The sequence below is a fragment of the Chiloscyllium plagiosum genome, unplaced genomic scaffold (assembly GCF_037043375.1).
Source record: "Chiloscyllium plagiosum isolate Xiang-an unplaced genomic scaffold, Cpla_swu_hap1 HiC_scaffold_4, whole genome shotgun sequence".
In the NCBI taxonomy this organism is placed as follows: Eukaryota; Metazoa; Chordata; class Chondrichthyes; order Orectolobiformes; family Hemiscylliidae; genus Chiloscyllium; species Chiloscyllium plagiosum.
Genome location: NW_028270142.1, coordinates 21295163 through 21308304, shown reverse-complemented (window position 1 = coordinate 21308304; position 13142 = coordinate 21295163). Strand labels below are relative to the sequence as shown.

Sequence of the window (13142 nt, the reverse complement as noted above, 5' to 3'; positions counted from 1 at the left end):
CCTTCCCAAAGTCCACAAACAGAACTGCCTTGGTCTATCCATTGTTTCTCCTTGCCCCTCCCCCTGCCCACAGAAGGCATTTCTTTTAACCTCAACTCAATTGTTTTCTCCCCTTGTCCAGTCCCTTCTCATTTACACTACGATCCTTCAGATGTGCTAAAAGGTTTCCAGTTTCGGTTGTTATGACACAGGATAAACCCTTATGCTAATTTAAACCAAACGCACAGAAAAGCCCACCTTGCCTCGTAATCTATTAAAGTATGAGTGACAGAGAACTACCCAATTCCATTATTTAAAGAAAATAAATTATTTTATAACTCCCAAAGAGAACATTAAACAACAACCATCTACAACTGTAAGCCTCCTTTCTGTTAAAATTTGTCATCTACTTCCCACTCTGTAACAATATACTGATCCGATAAAGCCCCTATTAAATATACAGCAAAACAATTTACAAAACCACTTATCAACCTCAGGTGTCGAGCTTTCTCGGTCTTAGATTTCTTGGGTTGTCTTTGGTCTTCTGCTGCAAAGATGTTTCACATGAAAAGAGTATATTTTAGAAAGAGGATCTGCAGGCAGCCTACTGATGGCATTCAGTGTTTATTGCCTCCAGCTAACTGTCCAAAATATCTACTTTCTTTACCACAAAACATTGGATTGTCTCATTGGTTTAATGTTGTCAAAACTGTAAAATTCAAATTCGATTGGGTATGAGTATTTGGGGCATAACCTAAACTGATTGGTTGAATTTGAATGGTTGTGAAAACAACTCATATTCTGAGTTAAAGTTCAAATGTTACATCTTCAAATTGTCCGTCTACTTTGTGCCTGCAATAAGTCATATGACAGATGCTTGCCAGCTTTTCAACTTTCACTCACTCTTAAAGGTACAGCGCACACCTTTGACTTCACAACACAGTATTCCTGATGTATTATTAATCTTCCTGAAGTAATGCACCCAGAGCTATACACAATCCTCAAGCTGAGGTCTAACTCAGTACCTTATATCAGATCAGTGTAAACTCCCTGCTCTTATACAGAACCACTGATTGGACATCTTGGAGGAAACAACTTTAAGACTCAGAATTATCACTGATCTTCAGAGGAAATATTTTGACATTTGCACATCTCAGAAGGTATTTACAATGGACTCGCGTTGTCACAGCCATTTCATATAGTGATACAGTTTCTATTTCTAGGTTAGAAGCTCAAGGTTCAAGATCTACTCTGGTCTTTCAGGAAGTGGAGAGAGTGCTGAGAATATTGATACACAGCAAGCTGCACTTCATGCTCCTTGGCTGCACCAAGTGATCAAAAGGTAGAAGTACGATGTTAAAGACAGGATTCTCTCGTGGTCATCTGGTTCAAAATGTAACATCTGTATGTGTACAACCTACAAGTTCACATTACTTTGGTCTGTATAATTTCTGAATGCTGTTAATGGTGAGCTCCATTGCAAAAAGGCATGGTATGCATTATGCATTCACCCACGTGCCCTTGATACCTGCTTTTCCAGCACCTTTGAACAACAGCCTGTATGTCCCACCACTTCATGACTTTGTTGTGCTGGAAGTCATGAATTATATTCTCCATCTTTTCTCCCTGTCTGAAGAATGTAATGGCCTTGACCTCCAATCAAAGGGGATAAGGGCTGGCGTGGCGGGGGGGGGGTGGGGGGTGGTTTGTTGGGGAATGGGGATAGCGTGTGTGTTAATGATTTTTTCAATTGTTTATCAAGGTGTATTTTTTTAAAATGTTGTCCTTTATTAAATCAGTGTGTGCTTTCATGATTTAGATTAACAACAAATAAGCTTTCAAATTCTTAATTAAGTGTCGCATTTGACGTTGCCATATGCAACTTTATTTTATTCAGCTGCAGACACGTTTAGATTTAGTTCCCTACATTCCATCTGGGAAAATGCAGAAAGTCCATCTGGGCATATAGCACCTGCACATAGCACTATCATCACTTCATGTAAACAGGTCCCATGATGCTGCACCCTAATAGGAGCCATAACCAGTTTTACTGTTGTCACAAACAGTATTACTGATCACAAATACATAATATATTGGCCTTCCACAGGTGCCAGTAATGTTGGTATTTCCCTCTGGTGCTCTCCCTCCTCCCCTCCATTAATCTCTCAGCTCCCTGGTCCACAAACCTCATTCCTGAAGAAGGGCGTATGCCTGAAACATCGATTCTCCTGCTCCTCTGATGCTGCCTGACCTGCTGTGCTTTTCCTGCACAACACTCTTGACTGTTCTGTGACAGACAGTATTACTGGCATCGTGGCCAGTTTTACTGGTGTCACAGGTGGTATTACTGGCACCATGGCAAGTTTTACTGGTGTCATGACCAGTATTACTGATCACAAATACCATAATATATTGGCCCTACACTGGTGCCAGTAATGATGGTAATTCTCTCTGGTGCTCTCCTTCTAAGATATCCAGTTTATTAGCTGAAAATCTTAGAGTTTGCTCTCTCTCGTGCTCAACCCTTTAACAAGTTATCACAGAACAGATTAACTTTGAAAATCCTCCAACATTTTTTCCAACTGCAGTATACCTTCCCTCTAAGAATTGCAAGATGTCTTTATATAGCATTAGTCAGGTGCACTGCCAGTCCTGATGATATGTGCAGAAGTTAAATGAGACAGAAAGGAATGACTGCTGTACACATCGATCAATAGATGCACGGGCAGCAGCAAGTTAATGTGCTGCCTGCATCACAGTGTTCAGGGGACTGGGGCTGTCACCCATTTTCTCCTCCAATCACTCAGTGGATTGTTTTGTGGCATTAATACATATTCTGCTTATTTTTGAAAACAACATTTCAAAGATGTGACCTATTCCCATTTCCACCCAGTGCTCTGATTTCTCCCCACATTCCAAGATGTGCAGGTTAGGTGAATTGGTCGTGGGAAATTGCCCATAAGGTTCAGGGATGTGCAGTCAAGGTGGGTTAATCTTGGGAAAGGCAGGGCCATGGGGATAGGGAAGTGGGATGCTCTTTGGAGGATAGGTGCAGACACAATTGGCCGAACGGCTTCTATATCTGCTGGAGGGATTCTATGATTCTACTGCGTGACAGTTCATCTTAGGTTGAGATAATATAGTTGAGTGGGCTCTATAGGTAGAGCATGATCCAACTTGAGTTGTATTTAACTGAATATAGCAAACTCAGTTTGTAAGGTTTGATAATGTTTTCAATGTATCATGACAAACATCCTTATCACTGTGTCCCAATAGTTTGCATTGATTACAAAGGTTGAGATGGTCTTTCCTACAGTCTATGACGTCAGTAAACTAGTTCTTTAAATTTCAGGTTGCACTGTGTCCAAACGCAAAGAGTCCAAAGTCAGAAACAAGATCAAAGAATCTCCACAGAAACACGACTTTAGCTCTTCTAAGCCTCAGGTAAATTGAAGGAATATAGAAATTAAAGAACAATAATTGTGAATTTTGGTTTACTTGATAACTAAATCGAACTGTGTGTGACTGTTGATTTTACTTTAAATGTAGAAATGGTGTGGATATGTCAGTATATGCATAAGAATTTTACCAGGGCAAACTTTAATTTAGGTGCAAAGTTTTTCTGTCAAAAAAAAATCAAAATAGTAACTCTAAACAAAATGCAAAGAATTTTGTGTGTTTAACATTTAACTTCAATCACAAGCTGAATCTATTATGTAATTGTCCACTGTCTAGGCACTGACACTGAGAGGACCATGTTCCTGGTAATTCTTGCAATTTGCTTCTGTGCTGTTAATGCAGCACCAAGTAAGTATTTATATATTTAGATATTTATTAGATCTTTAACTGTGCTAACTAAATAATTTTATACCTTTCAACACATGTGACTGATAATATGAAGACCACACTGAGGCACATTAAGTGAAATTTCTGCAGACCATAAAGAAAACAGCCGTTGTTCAAGGCTCAATACAAAGGCCTGTTCTCGGTCAGAAAACATGACTGGCCAGTCTGTAACATGATGGAAACCTTTTTATAAACAATGCTCGAGGACTAGGGATAGGCAATAAATGCTGGACAAACTAGCGACTCAAACATCCTATGAATTATTTCTTTTAAAAAGTGTTCTTGCAAATTCTCCTGATAGGTGTAAGATGCAATGTTTCAAAAAATGATTTTTTTTTCACATATACTCAAGTTGTCTAACACCAATGACTGTAAACACATTAATTCTAATGTCATTTACACAGTTTGATGCAAGCAATAAAGATTTGTGTTAATTGTGAATTTTAATTTTTATTCATGAGGTTTTGGTTCAGGTGGAGATCGTACTTTTCCTCATGATATTACAAGCCAATCTGAACTGACACAGCTATACAACACTCCAGTGGTACAAGCTGAAAATGTAACGAGGCCTCTGGATTATCTTGGCTGGTGAGGATTAACACATTCAGGAGTAAAGTAAGTTAATTGCACTAAGTTTCAATTTTGATTTGATGTTCTCTAAAACTGTGCCATGTCAAAGAACTTTCCATTGTGTTTTGCATTTGCAAAATAAGAACTGAAAAGTGATGTGGTGAAATTCTAAAATTTAGATATTCTAAAACATCAATGAGTATCAGTACCCAACTGGTAGTGAATATCCAAGATGGTAGACATTTGAGGTTACTTTAGAATCCAATGTACACAAACTTTGTGTTTCTCCCCACTCATGTTAAATTAATGAAAGAAGAGGCTATCAAATGTAGCTATCTCTGAAGCAGAATAGCCAACGATTTGAATTAAGAAAGTGTGTGGAGAAACTTTCAAAGCAAAGTCAAACAGCATGACTGTAGGAGTGAGATTCCCCCAACTGCAAACAAAGACTCAGGAGCAGGCAGGATACAGGCATGTAGTGGATTTTTTATTCAAGAAAAGAAATCTTTTAAAGCACGGAGACGGTCAAAGGATCTTCCCTGAATCTGGCCCCGACTCACAAACGTGATTATATGCTTAATCCTTAGCTCAGATCAATGGATCAATGATGCACCCTGAGTGTTAAAGTAAATGCAGCATTTTAATACATGTTATGTTCCAATAATTACAAACAGTGTGATCACTGTGTCATTCCCTTTTATTCCATACACCCAATCCTGTGTATCACCTAATCAATGATGTGCATCTCTTTGGACAACTCCAGATTCCCTTGGTCTGATGGTATTTACCAGTCACTGTAATCTGTAGGCATTGGAGTCTTCTTATGCATTCTATTCTTTTGCATTCCAAATTACTGGCTATACTTCTTCAGATCTGTCTCAGGTTGGCTTATCTCTAAGAGCAGCTTAAATTCAGTTATTCATTTTGCTGCCTTTATCAAATTCAGTTATTCCTCTTATATTTCCCACTGTCTTAATTATACATGTAATTTAGTTACATGCTATAAGATTGGCAATATTGGTTTCTGTTATAATGTTAGTTATAAAGTGTAAAGTTATACAGCCACTTCTGCTGTTAGCACTTTGTGATTAATGGACTGTGAACAATCTATTTTGTTCAGGGTGCAAAGGAAGGCATTTCTTGAGGCTAATTAACTTTCATTTCTATGTTTAAGTGTTTTTTCTAATGCTTATCTTATACTCTGTTTGTATGTGTATCTATTTATCTTTTGTTTTGAAAACTACCTCTATGTTTATTTGAAGAAACTTTAACTATTTCTTAACATTGCGAGTAATTTTAAAGAAACAACAATTTACTTAAAAATAACTTTGGCCATTTTGTGTCTTTCAAACATGGGCCATTTTAGTAGAAGCAAGTACAGGCCTCCACGACAAAGACCATGGATAATTATTTCACAACCGTTTCCTCTAATTACATGTTAGCTCACATTTTACTCAGAAGGTTGTTGATTTAAATCCTACTCCAGAAAACAGAGCAAAAATTATAGGCTGAGAGTACTGAATGAGTAAGGCACTGGCACAGGCAGTGTCCATTGAATGAGATGTGTTCTCATAGTTTAGCATGTCCTCTCAGTAGGATGCAAAGGTTCCTCTGTTACTATTTTGAAGAACAGCAGAAGAGGTATTGCTGCTGTCCTGGCCATCTTAATTCCTCAAGGAGAAAGTGAGGACTGCAGATGCTGGAGATGAGGAGAAAGTGAGGACTGCAGATGCTGGAGAAGGGCTTATGCCCGAAACGTTGATTCTCCTGTTCCTTGGATGCTGCCTGACCTGCTGCGCTTTTCCAGCAACACATTTTCAGCTCAGCATCTTAATTCCTCAACCAACATCAGTAAATCAATAAAACTGGCTGTAATCAATCATGTGAGAAAACTGCATGTCTCAATACCTCCGATACCAGTTCCATACTGGCTTCTAGTCCCAAGCATGTTTCATCTCTCATGCCTCCTCTTTGCTCCCAAATCAAACACAATGCCTTGTAGGTACAGAATTCACAAGCTATGTTCAGCCATTATCAAATCTTTGAACACACATGAATTTTAAAAAGTCATCATCGACATTCCTTTGAGAAAAATAGCTTTTCTTAACTTTCACATTTTACCTCTAATAGGTAACATTAGAAACATTACAAACCTCTCTTGCCTGCTCTTATATCTTTTAGCTTCTATAAACTTGAGATCATCCAAAACGCTGATGCCCCTTTTTCCTGACTTAAACCAAGCCCTGTTGCCACATCACTCTATGCTCATTGACCTATAATGGCAAAGTTTGTCAACACCTAAGTTATAAAATACTCACCTTGCTGCTTAACCTAACATGTTCCTGTTTCTCATTTTCCTCATCCAACTCTGCATTGCCCATGGTAGAGCACTTAACAAGGAAATTACAAAATTGAACATCTTTTATTCAATTTTCTGCATTTATATTCACTGTTCAGGTTCATTTTTCTGTGTTTCAAGATGGTGCCAGAGTGAGGCAACACCTGATGCTTTGTATCATTCTGTAACAAAATACATGTGACAATAAATAAATAGATAAATAACCAAGTCAGTTTCAAGATCTGTATGTGCCTCCAATTATACCTCTTACAAATCCCCAATTTTAATCACTTTGTCACTGGTGACAGCTGCCTGAGCTCAGGAATTCATTTCTGTGTCTCCACTTCGCTCTCCTCTTGATGTTCTTTAAAACTTGCCAACCAAGCTTTATATTAATCTGTTATTTTGTGTCTATAATCAGTTTATACTCAAGTTCTTTACTTTGGTTGTACATTCCACTCAGTTCAAGCAGTTCTCACCCATAAAACCCATGACGCTGTCACAGACAAACAATGAGTTTCCACCACCTGGACTCATTTGGGAATGTTATTTCCATTCCCCCTAGACCACTGCAGTGCATAACATCCCTGGTCAAATCAAATCATCATTAATGACCCGCCATTGCACTGACTCAGCAGTCATATGAAGCCTGACTCAGTTCTGTTTCTCATATTGATGGTACTTCTAACTTTTTCAAATTTAGTTCAAATGCAATTATTTGATGTGTCCTTGATGTCCTCAGACCTTTAATCAGGTTGTTCAGTTTTGGGATCACGGTTCTGTCAGTAGCACAATGCTTCTGATGGTGAGACTGAACATATCAAGGGAGGTGATGGAAGAGGATGGGACATCGATTAACAGGAATGATTCTGTGAATATGACTATATCCGACTGCTGTTTGACAGATTGTGAGATGGTTTTCTGGCTTTTGGCAGAAATTTTCAGATATTGGCAAAGGATGATTTTCCTCTGAGTGCAATTTGACTTTGAAGTAACCGATGTCTATGTTTTTGAGAGATGATCCATCCATCTTTAATATTGAATTTCCTATTGTGGTTAATATAAGTCACGTCATTTTAAAGGGTATTTCAGAATCAATAACATTGTAAAGAATACACATTGTTGCCACATGTAAAGTCCCTGAGGACAATACAGCCACTTTCTCGTTGGAAAGAGATAACTGGTGGTGAGTTTAACCTGAGGGTCACCCTACCTTAAGCAAGGGAAGAGGTTGACAGTGATGGACCTTTGTGATAATCTCAGCTGGTGCAGCAATTGAACCCATGCTGTTGGTGTCATTCTGCATCACACTCCAATTGCCCAGATAAATGACCCCGTGTCACACACAGACTAAACCAGAGCTGCAGATTTCTTTCCTAAACATACATTGCTGAACAAGAGATTTTCTATGATAATCTAGTCATTTTACAGACATAATTACTGAGACTAGATTTTAATAAATTAGATGGAATTTAAACTTTCCGAGGTTCTGTGATCTGATTTGAACTCCACATCATTAGTTTAGGCTTCTAGATTACCACTGCAGTGTTTTTCAAAACTTGTGATTCTTGTGTCTGTAATTATTCTGTTTCTGTGCAATTGTAATATTTTCATATGCAATAGACATGTTTGGCAAAATTGATGTATCATTTCCAATGTGGGAATACTAAGGGTCACACTGGCTGATATAATAATTTTCAGACAAAACTACAAAATAAAACAGCAGAAAAGCAGAAACGTACTGTTGTTCGTTAATTTGTGAAAGTTTGGATCATTTACGGACAAAAATTCTCAATGCTTCAGAGTTACCACAGATGATGGACACCAGTGGCTAATTCACAAAGGAAGTGGATTTGGTCTCTCATCTCAGACCGTTGTCACTGATGCTGCTCACATGTCAGATCGGTGGACAGTATGTATTAATGCTGTTGGAAGCTCTTACTAAAACTCAAATGAATTTATGGAATATAATATCTATTAATATCTTTTCTTCATTGTGTAGGTGAGGGAGGAGAGGCCAGTTCGTGGACGTACAGTTGAAGACTTTGTGCGAGCGGGTGGTGAAAACTATAATGTGCTCACTGACAACTGCCATGATGCTTCAGGGAGAATGATGCAAGAATAGACAGTTCTACTGCTATACGTCATGGACTGTAATTTGAAAATGATTAAATGATCCTAGTTACAAGACAATCAGCCAAATCAAGCTAAATATTGGATTCTTACGCAATCTAAGATAAAAGAATAGAAACACATCTTTAATCTGTTTAGTCTTTATGATACTATCATTTCCATTTCCACATTAACCACATGGTATCCTCTGGAAAAAACAGACACATAAATGTTCAGAATACTACACAATAAAAGGTTCTCCATACTTGGCACAGTCTGACCAGATTGCTTCAACATATCTTTAGAGAAATGTTACATTTTGCAATGCAAGAAATGTAAAATGGCTTTAATTGTTCCATTAGGATTAAATCAAATTATCAATGATTTCAAACTACAAAGTGGATATTTTGGTTGTATATTTCACAAAGGAATTCATTCTGGAATCTGAAATTGGGGCCGTTCATCGTTACTCGCCATCGGTAATGCCTTGAAGTGTCCTTGAAAATAGAAAAATGCTTTCAATTTGTTATCATCAGACAAAACTTTTGCATCTTATTGCCGATTTCTGCTTCTGCTTTTCACTAACCCACTTTCACCTTTACTCATGCTAACAATTCTTCCATACAAAATGTTGTTGTTTTCTGTTGCAAATGTCTGCTTTCTATCGCACAAACTCAAAGCTGGAATATTTAACTGAGAAATCTTTTTCAATTCTTTCGTGGGATGTAGGTGTCACTGACTGGCCAGCATTTATTGCCTGAATGTAGTTGTCACTGAGAACGTGCTGCCTTCCCGAACAGCTGCAATCCACAAACAATTGGATTGCAATACTCTTGTGGGGGAATTCCAGCAGTATGACCCAATGACAGTGAAGGAACAGCAATATATTTCCAATTCAGGATGGTGAGTGACTTAGGAGGGATTTGCAGGTGATGGCATTCTCATGCATCTGCTGCCCTTATCCTTCTAGTTGGATGTGGTCGTGTGTTTGGAAGGTGCTGTCTAAGGATCTTTGATGGGTTTCTGGTGGATCATGTAGATCAGATGCTGTAATGTGTCAAAGAGAAAGTTACAGAGGATGCAGGAACATCAGACTCGGGAGCAAAGTTTGGTCATTCATCTTAGAGCCTGCTCCACCATTGAATAATTTCATGGCCAACTTGATTGTAGTTTAAACTCCATTTCATAATCTGATCCCCCCCATTACCCTCCAAAGAGTAAACCCAGGAATGTGTTGAATTACCTTTCTCTGAAGTACATCTAAAGTTATTATATACATTATCAAAGAATGAGAATAAAACTTCAGAAGTGGTCATACCAAGGCTCTATGAAGCTTGTAGAATTTTCATACTCTTGTGTTCCATTCACCTGAACCCTTATGTAGTTCATGCACCAGCACATCCTGATCCCTTAGTACCACAAAGCTCTGCAAATGTTCTCTATTTAATTACTATACTGCTTTTCTCTCAATTTATTTGTCAATCAGACCCTTCGACTCATCGACATCAACCAGATATCCCAACCCAACCTAGTCCCACTTGCCAGCACCTGGCCCATATCCCTCCAAACCCTTCCTATTCATATACCCATCCAGATGCCTTTTAAATGTTGCAATTGTACCAGCCTCCACCACTTCCTCTGGCAGCTCATTCCAGACATGTACCAACCTCTGCGCGAAAAAATTGCCCATTAGGTCTCTTTTATATCTTTCCCCTCTCACCCGAAACCTATGCCCTCTAGTTCTGGACTCCCCCACCCCAGGGAAAAGACTTTGTCTATTTATCCTATCCATGCCCCTCATGATTTTATAAACCTCTATAAGGTCACCCCTCAGCCTCTGATGCTCCAGGGAAAACAGCCCTAGCCTATTCAACATCTCCCTGTAGCTCAAATCCTCCAAACCTGGCAAGACCCTTGTAAATCTTTTCTGAACCCTTTCAAGTTTCACAACATCTTTCCCATAGGATGAAGACCAAAATTGGGCACAATATTCCAACAGTGGCCTAACCAATGTCCTGTACAGCCGCAACATGACCTCCCAACTCCTGTACTCAATATTCTGACCAATAAAGGAAAGCATACCAAATGCCTTCTTCACTATCCTAACTATCTGCAACTCCACTTTCAAGGAGATATCAACTTGCACTCCAAGGTCTATTTGTTCAGCAACACTCCCTAGGACCTTACCATTAAGTGTATAAGTCCTGCTGAGATTTGCGTCCCTAAATGCAGCACCTCACATTTATCTAAATTAAACTCCATCTGCCACTTCTCAATCCATTGGCCCATCTGATCAAGATAGAACATAGAACAATACAGCACAGAACAGGCCCTTCGGCCCTCGATATTGCGCCAACCTGTGAACTATTCCCAGCTCATCCCCCTACACTATCTCAAAGTCATCCATGTGCTTATCTAAGTATTGTTAAAATCTACCTAATGTGGCTGAGTTGACTACATTAGCAGGTAGGGCATTCCACGCCCTTACCACTCTCTGCGTAAAGAGCCTGCCTCTGACATCTGACTTAAATCTATCACCCCTCAATTTGTAGTTATGCCCCCTTGTATCAGCTGACATTATCATCCTGGGAAAAAGACTCTCATTGTCTACCCTATCTAATCCTCTGGTCATCTTGTATGTCTCTATCAAAGCCCCTCTTAGCCTTCTTCTTTCCGTTGAGAACAGACCCAAGTCTCTCAGCCTTTCCTCATAAGACATTCCCTCCAGACCAGGCAACATCCTGGTAAATCTCCTCTGCACCTTTTCCAATGCTTCCACATACTTCCCGAAATATGGGGACCAGAACTGTACACAATATTCCAAGTGTGTTGTATACTTGCCGCATGATATTGCGACTCAGGAACTCAATCCCTCTACGGATGAAACCTAACACATCATATGCCTTCTTAACAGCACTATCCACCTGGGTGGCAACTTTCAGGGATCTATGTACATGGACTCACAGATCCCTCTGCATGTCCACACAACCAAGAATCTTTCCATCAACCCAGTACTCTGCCTTCCTGTTATTCTTCCCAAAGTGCATTACTTCACATGTTGCTGCATTGCACTCCATTTGCCACCTCTCAGCCCAATTCTGCAGTTCATCCAAGTCCCCCTACAACCTGTAACATTCTTCCATACTGTCTACTACTTCATCAACTTTAGTGTCATCTGCAAATTTACTAATCCATCCACCTATGCCTGTGCCTAAGTGATTTTTTAAAATGACAAACAGCAGTGGTCCCAAAACAGATCCTTGTGGCACACCACTAGTATTCGGACTCCAGACTGAATATTTTCCATCAACCACCACTCGCTGCCTTCTTTCAGAAAGCCAGTTTCTAATCCAAGCTGCTAAATCACCCTCAATTCCATGCCTCTGCATTTTCTCCAACAGCCTACCATGTGGAACCTTATCAAAGGCTTTACTGAAGTCCATATATACCACGTCAACTGCCCTACCCTCATCTACATGCTTGGTCACCTTCTCAGAAAACTCAATGAGGTGTGTGAGACACAATCTGCCCTTGACGATCTGAAATCAAATTGTTGCTTGCTAGATGATTATAAATCTTATCTCTTATAATCCTTTCCAAAACCTTTCCTACAATAGAAGTAAGGCTGACTGGTCTATAATTACCTGGGTCATCTCTGCTGCCCTTCTTGAACAAGAGCACAACATTTGCAATCCTCCAGTCCTCGGGTACTAAACCTGTAGACAATGACGACTCAAATATCAAAGCCAAAAGCTCTGCTATCTCCTTCCTAACTTCCCAGAGAATCCTCGGATACATCCCTTCCAGCCCAGGGGACTTGTCTACTTTCACTCCTTCTAGAATTGATAACACCTGTTTGTAACTAACCTCGATCCTTTCTGGTCTAATATCTCATACCTCATTCTTCTCCTCAGCAATATTCTCCTTTTCCTGAGTGAAAACTGATGAGAAATGTTCGTTTAGCACCTCTCCGATCTCCACACTCAACTTCCCACTTCTGTCTTTGACTGCCCGTACTCCTACCCTAATCATCCCTTTATTCTTCACATTCCCAAAGAAAGCTTTATGGTTCTCCTTAATTCTATTTGCTAAAGACTGGTCGTGTCCTCTCTTTGCTCTTCTTAACTCTCTCTTTAAATCTTTCCTAGCTGATCTGTAACTCTCCATCGCCTCATCTGAACCATCTTGCCTCCTTCTTCTTCGTTCCAAGAGATGCAATTTCTGTTGTAAACCATGGTTCCCTTACCTTATCACTTCCTCCCTGCCTGACAGGGACATCCCAATCAAGGACACACAA

The 13142-nt window shown here is 39.5% G+C and overlaps 1 long non-coding RNA gene across 2 annotated transcripts; it reads left to right on the top strand.

The window, feature by feature from the left end:
• Positions 1-1303: 1303 nt before the first annotated feature.
• LOC148150092 (uncharacterized) lies at positions 1304-9115 on the top strand. 2 transcript variants are annotated; one of them, XR_015756913.1, is made up of 6 exons: positions 1304-1321; positions 3332-3423; positions 3715-3786; positions 4287-4440; positions 8537-8645; positions 8736-9115. It is a non-coding gene; the product is annotated as an uncharacterized LOC148150092 (long non-coding RNA). The 2 variants fall into 2 exon arrangements; XR_015756914.1 differs by lacking the exon at positions 8537-8645 and having other exon boundaries at positions 1307-1321.
• The last annotated feature ends 4027 nt before the right edge of the window (positions 9116-13142 follow it).